Genomic DNA, 16550 nt, shown 5'->3' with positions numbered 1-16550 from the left:
CTAGCAAAAGGAAACCACACCAAAAAATGTTTATCTGCCTTATTTTTGTAACGGAACCAAACAACAATTTCAGATTTTGCTCAACCTGCAGAACACAGTTTTTGAATGACACTTGAATGTCTCAAATGTAACAGAAGTGCTTGGGTAAAGGATTTGCAACTGTATCCACAGTTTGATACTAGAGAAATCTTTTTTAAAAAAGCACATTAGATATTAGGGCTCACAAGCACATGGTGTGTTGCTTGTACACATTATACATACTTACACATACGAAAGGCTCATGGAGGTTAACATTTAACTATTTAACATCATTCAAAGCCATTTATTATTCGCTGAATAACCTCATATCCAACATTTAAACAACTTAAAAAACAGGCCTTGAAGGGAATTTGTCCTCCCTTCTAAATCTTTAAAACATTAAACTGTGATGGGTCATTGCATTTTATAAAGATTATTTTGCACTTAGAAAGCAACAACTAAATTCAACCATTTTAAAAAAGAGCAAGAAACTGCAACAATCAAAAGAAAAAAAATGCCGTACAACACCCATTTCAGGTGTTTGCTTTGCATGCCACTTATCCATATCCTCCATCCTCAATTTCATGATTTCATAATTATAGAAATAAAAAAAAAACAGTTCAATACTTGTGTCTGAGACATTTGTGCTCCAGGTGAGTATCTAATAACAGGTCAGTGATGGGCAACTCTTGTAGACCTTGACCCTAAAATTGCCATAATGACAATGACACAACCAATGTCCCCCCCCCTTCGCCAAAAAAGTATTTCACTGGAACCTGCTAAAACAATGAACATTCACATTCTATTCACTCCTTAATACAGTATTACAGTATGAGTGAACCTTTTTAAAAGCATCTCCAGAATTATTTGAAGTGCATATTTTGTTCTTATTTTATAATCCTTTATAAGAGGCCCTACAGGGGCCTGATATGGCCAGTGAGATACAGGCTGCTTATCATTGACCAAAATCAGACAGCAGGGTCATTGGAAGGGATAACTGAAGCTCAAGTCCCTCTAAAGAGTGTGACAGATTGGTCCAGTCCCATTAGTCCCACCTGAAGTGCAAATGTGGCACGATACATTTATCTTGCAACTTCTGATGTTGGCTCCAGAGACACTGGCACCAAATCAAAAATCACAGGAGTGAGAAAGCCAATAATCTGGAATTTCTTAGTGAATGGGAAAGACCGCGTTTTGCTCCGTCATTTCATTTTCCAAATTTCATTAATGTGCTAGACAGTATGTATCAGCAAATAATTAAAAGGGCTTCCTGACAAGTAAACCAACCATCAACCAAGAATTAATACTGCACATTTCACAGTCTCAAGATTAGGACAATTTAATCTTAAAATCGGAAAATGGGTTTTCATCTCATTTCAATCATTTCATCGTTGCAAATGGCTGATCAATGCACACCATATGGCAAAAGGGAGTTATTTCATTGTTGTAGGGCCATGCGCTAGAAGCCTCGGCTACTTTGGAAACACAGCAAAAGCACCATCTTGGCAATAAGTGGCGTTCTCATATTTGAGGGTCATATTTTACACAATAAAATGTCACTTGTTGATGAGCAAGTAAGTGTTCATACACAAGTGACATACTGTCTGCAGGTAATGGTAACACAGCCACAATATGTGGTCAAGTAATTCAACAACAGACTCCTCTATAAATTTCTTCATTTAAGATCCACTGTTTGTTCTGCTAACATCAATGATTAAGGTTTAAAAAAACTTCTAAAAAAATCACAGGATACAAAAATCAATAATACACTCTTAAGACAGGTCCCTCTGAGAGGACTGGACTAGGGACCTAGGGGAAAGAATCTAAATTTTGAAATCTGAGACATCTGACATCTGAGAAATCCATAATTTAGGCTAATGAACACTTGGCATCTGGCTTTGTGTTGGATGTTTCTGAACATTTAAAATACTAACATCTTCTCATATATACAGTATATGGTATATCAATAATAACATACTACTATGTTCTTATTATCAGAATGTCTAAAACGTGAAACATGAAAGACTAGAATTAAACTTTGACTCCATTCAGGCTTTGGAGAAATTTTTATAATTCACACTTTTTTGTGAACCTGAGATTTCTATTTTTGGAACATACTGAAATTCTACAAGCTTTTCATTGATTAGCACTTCACATGAAAACTATTCAAATTGAGCAGATATGATCATCATAAACCTTGCACTCAATAGTACAGAAGTAAGGTACAGTGGAAATCCTGTTGTACTCCTCTCACTAAGTCGAGTAAAACAATTAGAAAACTCAACTTGTTGGGATGAATTTTACAAGAGAGGGATTTTAAAGTGGTTTAAATTTAACAGTTTGCATGGTCTAATATTTGAATAACCCTGGATATTTTACAGGTGTTAGATATTAACAGTATTCAGCACCAAGGCAATACCCTAGGCAGAAAGTACAGTGACTGTTTAACAACATGCAAATTAGACCTTTATTCAAAGTATAAGAAGAAAATAGGCTTCACCAACATGGACAGGAAAGGGGCAGGGAGTTACATTTATTTATTTAAAAATGCTTACAATTTATTACAGACTTAATGAGTGTGCAAATGCTTAAGATTCTGGCTTCCTGTAAGCCTCAAAACCTTCATGAAAAAAATAAATTCCTGCCAGGCTTGCACAATTTGAGATAAGAAGGCTGAAGTGATCAATATTCAAATACACACCCAGCACAAAAGAAAGATTCTCATGGCACAGTGAAGTCCCTATTACCCTGTCCAGCCTGTGCAAAGTTTGTTAGATTCCAACAGTGACAAACAGTCACAGGTCACAGCGCTGTACAAGGAGAAGAGATTAAATGTGACAGAGGCCTGTTTTAGGCTCAGGTTCCAGGTGCATTCCTTTAAGGTTGTTGTCCTATGCCAAATTCCCCAGGGGGCTGAGAGACAAACTGACTGCCTGTTTCACAATGACTGTTCCTGCTTGATTTAAGTGCTCTTGCTCATCCTGGTTAATGGCAGGTGGGTAACATTGCAGGGAGGATAAAACCATTGCAACCATTTAGCTGGGGACTCCCAACTCCATCGTCCATCTCATGGCCAAAAGCTAGAATCAGGAAAGCAGTTCCTATCAGAGCTTTACAAACACATAGATTACCAACATGGCCGTAAAAAGCCTTCAGGAAATCGGTGCCTTTACTAGGAATGCCTTGGATGGGAATTTAATAGTATTTCTCAGAGTTGGACTGACAAGAATATTCAGAGCTTCAGTCCCTTTATTGAGAGGTGTGAAATTAAATTGAGATACTGTATGCATTATGCCATGTCATTTTCTCTAGGTTTTTAGAAAAGACAACAACATTGCATTCAGCAGACCATGAAAACAAAAGGAAACAAATGTTATGAGAATTCCATTGCCCTAGAAGTTCAAATTAAATGAACAAATTGCAGTGTGAACTATCTTTAAAACCCAATATAAAACTTCTGCAAAGAATACCAACCCAATGAAAACATAATCATTCCACTGAAAGAGGAAGACAAAAATGTTTAAATGACACTTTAGATTAAACAAGTCCCAGTGAAAATGAGCTTTTTGTCAGTAACGCAGGAAGTGAAACACTTCACCAGCTGAAAATGCAATACTTAAATGAACTCCTGTTAAAAATATTTAGCTGAGCTTTATACTGCAAGATTGATGTAGAACACCATACAGCTGTTGTGGCACAGCATATTGTTAAAACATTAGCATAAGATGAATCATAAAAAGGGCACCCTAGTGAATTGCCCATATCTTTGGCAGTGCTAGCTTTGCATTTCTTGTTTTTTATTCAGCTGCTTAAAGGGACCTGCTAAATGCACTGTTCTGCTTGTAGGCAAAAGATGGTCAAGCTGTTAGCCGTAGTTTAGAGGTGATGATGTGATTCCTACTACCTCTCATGACACGGTGGCTTAAAAAGATTCTTCTCTAACCCTGACAGTGTTGCCAGAGACCTCCAGCCAAACAGCCAGTTCAGGCCTGTTGTCGAAGCCTTACCCTGTCATGGCCATCTGGAACCCAGGCCTGGGCTGTGCTCCAGTAGGGCCCCTCTGAGACAGTCCAGACTCACGCCTCACATTCTGCCCTTCACAACAAAGCTAACCAGCAGAGCAAAAACAGGTATTCTTCATCTGCATGCTACTGACACAGCTACAAACATACTGTACATCTTCTATGATGGGCTGCCATCTTTCATGGTGCCACAGACCAGACCATAAAGGGCAGGATTTGTTCTCTTGCAACTCTTTGTTTTCATGGAAGCCAAACGAGAAGATAACTTCACTTGACAATAACACTCGTCACCAGTTTTTGGTGAGGGAATAAACAGTACAGCTGTTAATTCAGATCGTAGACGAAAATAAATATTTCTCCCGTAATTTCCTGAAAAGTATTTTCACTAGCAATCAGGGGCTGAACACTTTTCCTCTGTCAGAGCAACATGGATACGTCAATGTTTTAAGCATATATCAAGTACTGTCCAGAACTCAATGACAGAGAAGATTTTCTTTCAATTTAAGAAATCAATATTAGCATTTAGGAAGTAAACAGTAACATGTCATGTACAGGTAGGTACAGGACACTAGAAAACTTTAAGAAGGATAAATGTGCTGTACACACATTTTCAAAGGATGATATAATAATAAGGGAAATATCAAAGGGGAAAATTTTCATCAAAAAGAGCATGTAGTACAACTTCAACAGCATGAAGTTCTGTACATGTCATACAGGTATAACAGCTAATTTAAAAGATTTTAGATGATCAAATACTGTAATAGGTGCTTATCTTAAAATTGGTGATGGAAAGGCTGTTGTAAAATTGGGTTTAATCACAAAAAATGGAACCTTGATTATGCTGGTTAACACATTGAACTCTCTTAATGCTAAGTGCTCCTCCTTGATCCTAAAATCCCATGCTAAAGTATTTTATCAAATGTGTAAAGAAATAGAAATAATCAGAAATACAGGTTTATCTTGCCTTCTGAAACCAAAAACATACAAAGTTTAAACAAAGTTTAGAATTCTAGAACAAGAATTAATGTAGCAGCACCAAACCTAGACATAACAAATATAGATCTTAACACAAAAACTGTAATAAAATACATTATATTAAACCAGTGTGAACTGCATGTACTGTATTACCCAGTATCATATGACATAGGAACAGCCAGGCTAATAAAAGCAGAAGACCTGTATCTACATCTAATTGTGTGCTTTATAACAGCTGTGGAATATGTGTACTAAATGGTGTATAAATGAGTATAAATGATTCTACAAATCTCAGCTTCTCCAAAACAGCATAGCAGGATCCATTCTATGTAGCAGTAGTGGAAAATAATACATGTATACAAACAGATTGTATGCTCCTGGAAGACAGCTTATGGATTAGAAAACATTCTTACTACCATTTTCTAAATTCTTAGCTGCTTAACATTGATATACACTCTTACCTTCTGACTAATACTTTTGAATACACTCTTAGAAAGAAAATACACATTCTTCAATGGTGACTTCTACAGCTAGACAATGGCAGGCTAGATTCCTAGCCAAATCAATGACTAGGAAGACTACAGTAACTGTGCTGCTGAACTAAGTTCTACAAATCCTGTGTTTAGTAAAGAAAACTTGGTAAATTCATATTTTACTTTATTTCATACAATAAACTAGTAATCTAATGTAAGCACAGTAATGTAAGGACAAATGTGACTATCACTTTAATCTAAAGGGACATACTAATGTGTTCAATAAAGCTGAAATTAAATTATAGGCAGAGAAATGATACACTACTTGAATTACAAATGTAACCAGAAATCAGTCTGTTTCCTAAATGTGAAGCACCTAAATTTCAACACAACTTTACAAAATTCATTCAAATTACTAGTAGGAGATGTAAGTTGAAAACAATAGCAGGTATTAAATTAAGTTTACCAATTAAGCTTGTCTTTTTGTTTAGCAAGCGTTTTGTAAGAGATCTGCAGTAGTTTCATTTTAACAGTTTTTTTAATAGCATTTGTAACAGTTCTTTATTTTTAATTTTCTGTAAAGCATGGCATAAATCTTCACTATACTTAGCATCATTAAATACAATACTCATTGTGAAATTGTATAATCTTGGCTAGACTATCCTGTGAATCTGTCAGAGCCTTTTGATTCCCTCATTTACATACACTCAAAGTAATTCCCCCCAAAATATACAGTATATGGGATTTAGTAGCATGGAAAATACAACATACTTTAACTGCTAGTGGTGGTAACTGTAGAGGCTTGAGAATGGGAAAAATTGATTGGTGTTTTATTCCACTAAAATTAAAAGTAGTCAATGTATATGTGTGTGGTTGTGTCAGCAAAGTATTGTAGTGAAATCTGGGAGCAATTTTCATTTCTGATGGAGGTACAAATCAACTCGAGTGAGACGGTTAACGTTGTCGGTTAGAGAAAGGGAATATTTCAAAACTTTCAATTATCTTAGTCTGTATTTTTAAACTATGAAATGGTCTTTGCAGCAGCTCTTTTTGTAAACACAAAAAAGCAATTATAGTTTTTAATGGTTTGACATCGAAATATCATCCAATTTCAAAAGTATTCAAGTACGTCTGACAAGCATTCAAAGCCACGAAAAAGCACTGACAGGTCAAACCTGTGGACTTCTTTGGAATAAACAGTGAAACAAGATCCAGAGATCCCATGTGGAAACTACGGAGACTACAGGGAAGTGCATTTAAAACTCAGACCAGCAGGCATTTCGGTAAAAGGTGGGAGTATGGAACAAGCTTCCAAGCCATGGCGCTGAAGCAGATATCCTGGTTTCTTTAGAGAATTGGCAGGATGAAACCCTTGGATCAATTAGCACTTTGAGCTAAAAACTGAAAGAGTAAGATGGGTTGAGTGGCATCCTTTCATTTATACGTTCTTGTATTTTTAAGCAATAAAGTACATGGCATTTAATTACAACACTGTAACACAAACATGAAATAAACTGAAACCAAGAAAAAATAAACTGTGATATTTAAATGTTTGATTAGTGACAGGTTCCTTTTGTGAAAACAAAAACCATTCTCCTCACAAACCAATTGCAGACATCTGTGATGGCAAAACTGAACATTTTATTGTAAAACGTTTCCCAATTCAAAATATTTCTTGAAAGACGATCAAACATTGATTTCTGTCTAAGACAAATTTGAGTCTATTTGTATGATCTGAGCTTCCCTGGAAAGGTCAAATATAATATTACTAACATTAGCAATTGAAGTAAGATTCTGAAGGAAAACAAGTAATACTACACACCTAAACTGACAAATCTTCCAGACATGTCTCAGCATAACACGCACCAGTTAGTCACATAGTTTCACCCTTGTGCAATGCAAACTTCAGCGTTGCATTCCTGTCTCTCAATGCATGAGTAAGTTAGCACACTTTCCAAACTCTGCCGTTTTAGAACCAAACCAGTTCAACAGGAGTGGACATTAATAGTAATTCTCCATTTCTACTTTCCTTTCTCCACAGTTCCAGCATCAGTCAAAAGCAGAGCTTGTTTTACTTATCCACTGAACTGTTTTAGGGTGCATAAGTTAGACATACCTGAATCAGTACTGAAAAGCAAACAACAAGGACTGGCATTGGCTGAAACCGGAGGGTGTTCCTACCTCTGTGTCAGGCTGGAAAAAATAGGTCTGGTAACATGGTAAGATTATATCACAGACAGTTACTCATGTTTGTAAAATTACAAAATAATTTTAGAGACTGGGCTCCTATCCTAGTGCATTAGAAGGTAGAGTGTTTATTGTCACTGCTCACCTTTTTCTGACAGAAAGAAGAAAAAGGAAATTTGATGTGTTCCAAGCACAACTCCGTATACAGAGGATAAACAGCTGGGACTCTTTGTTGATCTGCATTAGTGAAGCAAAGATTCTGAAGCATTCTGAAATCTGAAATATAACAGTTTCAGATTGCGCTGCCACAGCTCTGCAAATGATTTAATTACTAATCCCAGCACCAGCCTGTGTGAACTGTAAAATCAGAGAACGCGACAGTACTTTCTAACTTTTTATCCTTGACTGTGTATTTCACAAATAGTTACTAAGAATTTAACTACAATGTAAACTAAGAATACAATTTAACAACTACGGTATATGGCTGGCAGCTGTCATTCCTTCTTCCGACATAGGACCAGGAGATCTGTAGTCACTGATATAGATGACAAAGTGGCATAAGAGATAAGATATTTTTCACTACAGGTATGCTAAAAACAACTGTAATAACATATCTGCTATTTAAGAGCAGTGTTTTAATTGTTTGAAAATGTTTCAAGGGCAGTGTTTCAGATATATCAGTATTTATAGTGGTCTTCATTTGAGTAGCTACAGTACTATACAGTACAAGCTGAAGGTACTATAACATGGAACAGAAGAAATTTACTACTGTACATACTGTAACTTCAGGTGTGAACAAAACACAAGAGGCACAAATACCTCCCCATTAAGAGACGGGATTAGCACACTTGCTTATGTATGATGTCGCAAGTTACTTTTTGCCATTTTACAGGTCAAGAGTCCTACAGAATAGCTAGTTTCATCTTAAATGTGCACTTCGGAGGTGCAAGTCACCACTTATGTAGTAAACTCCTCATCTCACTCTAACTCACACAAAAGGAAATGTTAAAGAAACCCTTCAATGAAAGGTTTTTCATTTTTGGTTTTTAATTGATGAACTTGCCATCTACTTGAAGAACAGTTAACGCCATAAACATGAACTACTGACAAGCTCATCCTGTGAAGCCAGGTGGTGGGACACTACTCTTGATCAGAAAATGTCAATTGTCCCAGATTGATATGCAAATCTGTGAAGCACGGACAAATGCTGTAATTTTGCCATGAAAGGTCAGCCCGAGGCCAACAATGATCCCTATCAGTAAAGGTGCACACTGGCCAGTTCCAGAAAATGGGAGACTGTGTTGATGGAATGCTTTAAAAAAGGCACACAAAAAAAGAACAGGCAGAACTGAAACGACCCTAGGTCAGAAGAGTCTGGAAAAGAGGGCTGGAATTTACTCTCAGCCAGAGAAGAATTTCTTATAATCTGGTCCTGAGGGCACGTTTCGGAGGTGGCACAGGATAGCGTGGCTCACTTGATCACAGAACACACCTCCACAGATAGTTAGGGGGACTTGTAAAAAAAGGTCAAATAAAAGAGCACTTGCTTCTTTTAAATGACTCCAAGGATACCTGAAGTAAGAATCCCAGAGGGACTTCAGGGAATACACCTTCACAGAGTAGGGATAAGAAAGCACAATGCCGTTCTGCTTTTACGACTTATTAATTGTTCTGACAAGTGACCCAAGAAAAAAAACTCAGTGTGAAAAATGTGTATGCTTTACAAATCATACGATTCACACCTCCAGTGTCCAACAGATCATGTTTTATGCCTGTACTGCAGCAAAACCTAATCCCATACTGCACAGAGAAATGGCTGGAGTCATTTTTTTACAACTGAAGCTGAACAAGAGACCTGCACTAAATTTGCTGTCAACTGCCACGTGCATCTATTTCCTGAAGTCTGAAAGTAATTTCTCCTCAAATCACTTCTTCCAATAAATTCCACAAATGCGAAACACCAAAAAAAGACGGCAAGGTTTTTACAGTACAATGCATTTGTGTATCCTGCTCCTAAGGAAAATATCTCAGCTCAGCAATTTTTAAGAAAAAAATCAGTGTGTGAATGGAAGCAGGTTTATTTGATCAAACTCTTAAAAGGAAATATTTCCCCAAAAAATGAGAGGGTTGATTTAAATTACACAACACAATCATCTAACCTCAAAACCTTACGGAAACAGATGACTACCTGACAAGGTGAGACAACATCCACTAGCAGATTATTAATATTGAAAACTGAAACGCAAAGTTTTCATATATACAGTATTAACATTGGTATGCATTAGTCACAGTGAAGAGACTGCAGTGTAAAACAGGAAACAGGCAATTCCTGATTTAGAAGAACACACTGGAGATGTCATAATGAGATAGGAGAAATTTGGAAAAGCAAATGCAGATACAGGTTATCTACAATATAACTCATGTTAGACTATGCAAACTGGAGAGTTGTCGAAGGACAGAAAGAAGGAAACCTTGTTTTAAGAGTGGTAATAGATTTTAATGAGATAACAGGCACTTGAATAAGCAATCAAATTGGATGGACAGGAATTAACAGGCGGAAGGGTAAGATGTTAATATTTCCAGAAAATGGTGCAAATCTAAATTAAAATATTTAAAAACCCCGGAGCAGATTAATAAACATTTCTACCTCCAACATTTATGAGCCAAACTCAGAAAAGAATGTTCCCTTCCTCCAGACAAACATTTAATGTAGAAGACGACATAACTACTGGAAAACGAAAACATCATCCCCTCTCCCAGATGGAACCTGCCCCCCCTTCGCAAAACATAAGATCATGATGTTGGTAAAATATTCGAAGAACAAGAAACCACAGAGAGGAAATGTCTAGCATTCCTGAATACTGAAGCCACTTGCAGTTTCACCAACACCAGTGACTAATCCCCTAAACTGTACTCCGTGGTAGAAAGGAAGAAGAGAAGCCATGGACTATATAACTAAATTTTTACCTTTCAACAGCAACAAGAATGATAGATTAAAAAACAAATTTACCACATCATAAACATCAATACAGTTTCTTTAATAATTATGTTTTTATGTCATCTTCCTTTTTTGCTTCTGACAGAAGTACCACCAAGCAGCAGGCCAAAAGTTTGAGTCTATGATGGACAGTTGTGAAAAATACTTTGACTACAGCAAGTACAAAACAAAGGACAGCACATAAGGCTAACTGGACTGGAGCTATCCCAAACTCACTAGTCTGCAGGCCTGATTTTGCACGTGGAAACAAGTTCAGTTTCAATAACAGCATATGAACAGCATATGAAATGACAATATTTAACCAGTTTACACAGATCAATGCTGTACTGTTACTCTTAATTCACAGTAACAAACCCTGTCCTTCCTTTAATTCGTCCATAACGTGCATTTCTCTTTAACCGCATAAGGCTTTGATCATTCTAAACTCTGGATTACTACATTGAGTATGGAAACTATTTAGATACATTAACTAAATACACCTGAAATGAACTCACCACTTAAAATAACAAGGAGTTATCATCAAGTGGACTAAAAAAAATATTGTTTTAGACATTTATAAAACTTTCTAGATGATGGCACACAAAAACTCTCACTGAGATCGTAGACAGAACAAACAAGATTTCTGTTGAACCACAAATTGTGGTTGCACAATGGTATACTGTAGATGTACAATACGTTCATTCTGATAATAAGCACAGTCTACCAGATTAAAGACGACTATAAGATCCACCGAGTTACTCTGAAATTGTAACTTCCACCTCTGTATCCAGGCCTGATGACCCATTCACATTCTTCTATGGAAAACTCAGCAACACAGCGGAGTAAACTAACAGAGTAGTACACTCCCTGCATCTATTTTTTTTTTAATCAGTGACATCAGTCATAAAGTGTAGAGATTTTTCAACAATTTAAATGTTGTTTCAAAAAACCTTTGCATTTGAGCAGCTAATCAAAACCTTCACGTGACTTATACCCCACTTATATCAAGACAATTTTAGATTCTAACTAATTAACAGGGCATGACGGTACCAATGTGTGACCTATTCAATACCTTACTTGAACAGGTGACAAAAAAGACAAAGAACACACCCCATGCTGATTCATATTACAGTTAGAACATAAAACGATTTCAGCTTCCAATTAAGGACTCTTATCGTAGTTTGCAGCCACACTGTCCTTTAATTACATCGTCGTTATCGAAAAATAACTCACCTTCATTCAAAACCTTCCTAACATTTGAAAACATTTCCCTTTTCCAAATCTTTCCAGTAAACAACCTCAGAGTGAGATTTTAGCGTATTTGCCTGTGAATTTAATTGAGATATTGGTAATTTAAACTTTTCCATTGCAAGAAAAAAATCTATAACAACAATCTGAAAAGAAACAAGAATTCCAGCAAATACGTCTCTTGGCCACCTAAAAATGACAGAAATAATAAACTGTGCCGAAGCACCAGTAATTGAAGTGACACCTGCAATAACTTGAAAGCTATGCGAGATCACGAATACTGCCTTATGATTTCAACGATGTAAAAATGGGTAATACTGTGTCAATACATAGCCACGGTCTCACTACAGTGATTACGTACATTTAATTAGAACAAAAACCAATCGCTGACTATATCCTAAAAAAACTACTATCTGTTAGGTCTGTTCTTAACTAAAAACCCGTTTCCAGAAAGCGGCCACAAATTTCCTGATGGTGTGCTTAGACTGCTGTCATTACTGAAATAATTAGATGGGGGCGGCTACTGTATATGATCTCTGGTGTAAGGACTTTAAGTTCTTGCTATACTTCAAAGAAACTATGTAAAAACACAAAAAAGATGTTACAAACATGACCACAAACCGTGTGGGTCACTGTTCAAAACAAACGTGTGATAAAAGACATTTGGACTCGAGATGAAAATAACTTTTACAAGCTAGGAAGAGCTCCTGCACATTTTCTCAGTAATAACAATCAAATTCTTACAAACACCAAGACACAGACCGTAACCTTTTGGAAATGTATTTGTTCATTGTAAATGATTCAAAGGACATCACACATCCGTTAGGCTTACAGATGAAAGTAAAATGTATCCAAAAGTTACATAATTTCCTGCTTCGCTTTTGATCCTGAAACACAAGCCAAAAAACTAATGACAAACACACTATAATTTCGTCAAAAAAGTGGTTATTATACCATAATTTATTCCAGTGATCTACTACGTAGGTTATTCTAAAATAATGAGTGATGTAAACCGAGATGATCTATTTTATACTAGTTCAAGGTCCTAGTGTAGACAACTAATGATTTTAAATATAGCAATATAAACATCAAATAAAATTGACTAAATGACTTCTTACAATGTTTAGAAGGAAAACAATCCATCTGGTTCTGCAGCAAATGCATTAATGCCTTAGGCATTTTGAACTTCGATATTCAAAGAAAATAATATATAAAAGCATCAATTTTCGGTCCATTTAGTCAACTTCCAATCTAGTGATATTTGTATTTTTACCCAACCCATTCTATTACAAATGAATGGAATTTAAACTAAGATACTAAATAGCTGCGTGAAAACTTGACGGTTTTTATGCTTGATTTAAATGGAGCTATTTCCCGAATGCAGGTCTCTAAAGATAAGTGCGGGCTGCTGTACGAAGTAACACAGAATTCCGAAACAGGGAGCACACGGTTAGAACTTGTCAAAAACAAGCTAACTGGAAAGAAATACCATATACAGTATCCTCCTCTAAAAAGCAAACATACTAGTTCACACACTGCCGAAAAAAATGCTAAAAAAACAACGGTCATTAAAAGAGAACTTACCTTTTAGTAATCAGCAAATCCTACTTTTGCATAATACTGCAAAATCCATGTAAATCAGTTAAGTTTTGTTCTGATGAATTTCCCTTCTGAGAAAAAGAACACTTTATAAATTCCTAGCAGACCAAGTCGCTTGCTTGTAGTGCCACATATCTTCTGGCAAACAGCTTCCCAGCACAATACAACATGTGGAATTGGAGGAAGGAACACTTCACCCATTGACGGCAAGGGGAAAAAATCGGATTTGAACTCGTTTCAAGTTGTCTGTCTCCTTGCACGAATTCCGGGCCGATGCGTAGCATATCAATTAAGAGTCGCTCATCGATCTCGAGAGTGCGATTTTGCCAGGTGCATCCGATAGGATGAAACGAAAACAACGGATTTTTACTTCACCCCCGAAGAAGTGAGTTTAGTAGCGTCCAACTCTGCCTGTCATCCCTCGCCTGGCAGCTCTAGCTGTGCTGCTGCACACATTTTGGAAGTCTACTACGCTGAACCCCCCCCCCAAGCGCCTCCCACTTTCAGAAAGATGGGAATGATCTATACTGCGCCTTGGCGCTAGAACTTGGCGCAGTTCAAGTTTTGATTTTGGTTTAATTTATTCGTACAAATGATCATTATTTGGCTGTTTAAAAAACCTTCTGAAAGGCTTATTGCCTGCCTTGGGACACAACTACAACTAAAAACAAAAAGTTATTACACCAGGAAAGTATATAACGAGGAGAAACGCCGGATGTCAATTAAAAAGAACAGTAGGCTGTACAATGCTACGAAGTTTTGTCTTCTTTTTCTGCTGACTGTCAGATATAAATACTTGAAAAAGCTGTCATAGCTGCAAAATGTATCCCCCCACAAACCAATGGGTATTTCTGGAACAGCATTCCTCGAAATCCTTGACATAGACTCTTGCACAATTAGGATTACACCCGTAACATTATAAAGCTTCTTCATCTCAGAGATACTGATAAGATACATGTTAAAGCCTAGGCAGGGAATTTCACTTTCGAATAAACTCGTTTACCAATTTGTTTTAATTTAAAAAAGGTATACATACAAGTTTCGAATGTATTTCACTATTGTTTGATAACAGCCAATATATTGTAGTGCTGCAGCAGTATGAAACCTTTTGCTTTTCTGAGAAACAGGGAACCATGCCAGAAACAGGCTTGTGAATCAGCTAAAGAGTGTTGTTATTTATCTTGCCTTTTTTGAAGAAAGGTCACATATCTTGTCTCTTAAAGGAGTTACTGATGATCTCAGCAACTTCACACCTGGTTTACTGGTGTCCCAGACATCCTTGGTTTTGCTGTGGCCAGTTTGCCCCTGATGTCAGTGTGTTCAATCGGGTGAATGCAGTTAAGACAGGGAATTCTGGAACACCAGGATCTTTGTAAAGTAAAGAATCTCATGTGTTATATTTTGTTTGAGGTGTCAGGTGTTCTGTATAAGAAATGATCTATTTTGCCGAGGAGCTATATACGTAATCATTTGAATCGATCGTCCTTTTGTGACTGTCAAGGACCAAGACAACCAACTTCTGGGAAAGCTGATTTTTAGAAGGCCAGTCTCATTAAGTCATTTCTAAGTCATTTCTACTTCCATTTGCCATGAGGCTAGGCTCACACTCACACAATAAAAAAAAATTATCCCGATGTTGCAAGTTCCGAAAAACAAAATTAAGATGCCCATCAGAGCCTCTTAAAATAGGACAGGTTGTGTGACACATAACAGTTCTATTGTTTTGCTTCAACAATATGGAGAAAAATGGCATAGATTATGAATGTGGTCCAGTTACAGTATGTTAGGTCTACTATACAATTTACTCATTTTAATGAGTGTTATTGCTTCTATGGTTTATAATGTCAGTGCTTAATCAAATAATAGTTGATAACCTTTTCTGACACATAGGCCCTGAGGGAAATATTCATAGTGTTGTGCCTTGGACAGTGTGATTCACCACACTCTCCTGCCATGCTTAAACTGGTTTTCCCAAGAGCTAATGAGGGGCTTTTTACTCCCTGTCTGAAGCTATACATTCTAAAGAATGCCATCATTCCCATTCTTTCATTTTTGTACACTATGTTTGATTTTTCCGGTAATTATCTCCTTGATATTTTGATTCTTGGCTTCTTGATTCAATAGTCCTCCAAAATTCACAGCTGTTGAGTTGTGGAAATTTTTCCACCCCACTGTGGTGCTGGAATGCTGACACTCTTTACTCTCATAACACAAAACAAAAAGGCCATTATGCTTCTGACTTGGGGACACAAGGCCTCAACATCATCTGCTCTCTCACCTGTAAACAGCGCACCGAATATAAATATAGAATTTTTTTGCCCAACAGAAGGCCTCTTTTTATTAACTCACTTTCGTGAGGACTATATTTCAATCATTTCAAAACCCATTCATTTTAACAACAATAGAAAAGGACATCAATTTCCGCCATTGTTTCTTTTCTGTAATTCAAGCAACAGATGAGGGAAATTAAATTTGCATTAATATTGTGGATACTTTTTCTACTCGAAGCTAAAGACAAGAAAATGAGTCACCTCTCAACATGCTGCACTGCAACTTGTGAGTATGACTTCAAAGACAACCTGCCATGTTAGAAAGTCAATGAAATCCTCACAAGAAGTCTAACTTTGATGTAAGCATGTGTAGTGGGGAGTGCAGGATGTTCCTCAGGAGATTTCCTTCTAATTGAAAGAATGGTACTGCAGGTGTATAGAGAAGCAATCTTGAATTCCAAGGTGAATCCTTCAGTTGTACTTGTTGTAGCCTCGTCTTACTGAGATTCATAAGAGTAGAAAACTCTAATCACCCGGACCTTCTGAAACTCTTTAAGGTCTGGTTAATTAAATTCAGTGAATGCAGCATAACATTTTTCACCGAAGGAGCAATAAGTAGAGATTTTTATGGGCAGAGAATCAATGAGCTTATTATCATTGTGAACAGTTTAAGCAGATTTCCAGACCTTGGAACGAGAAGGGTGTAGACAGCAAATCCTCTGAGTTGTGTAGTGTAGCATTATTGACTGGATTACATTTTGTGCTGGCAATTCTCTCTTAA

At 36.8% G+C, this 16550-nt stretch overlaps 1 protein-coding gene across 1 annotated transcript in view; it reads right to left on the bottom strand.

Annotated features, from left to right (window-relative positions):
• The window catches only part of frmd6 (FERM domain containing 6), a 37070-nt gene extending 23124 nt beyond the window's left edge, over positions 1-13946 (bottom strand). Inside the window, exon 1 of the mRNA XM_088648294.1 lies at positions 13485-13946. The gene's annotated coding sequence lies outside the window, so the exon portion shown is untranslated. The remainder of the gene's footprint in view (positions 1-13484) is intronic.
• Between the last annotated feature and the right edge of the window lie 2604 nt (positions 13947-16550).

This window comes from Lepisosteus platostomus, chromosome 10 (genome assembly GCF_059453375.1).
Source record: "Lepisosteus platostomus isolate fLepPlt1 chromosome 10, fLepPlt1.hap1, whole genome shotgun sequence".
NCBI lineage: Eukaryota > Metazoa > Chordata > Actinopteri > Semionotiformes > Lepisosteidae > Lepisosteus > Lepisosteus platostomus.
Note: the sequence above shows the minus strand (reverse complement) of the source record. Positions and strands in the feature narration are given on the sequence as shown.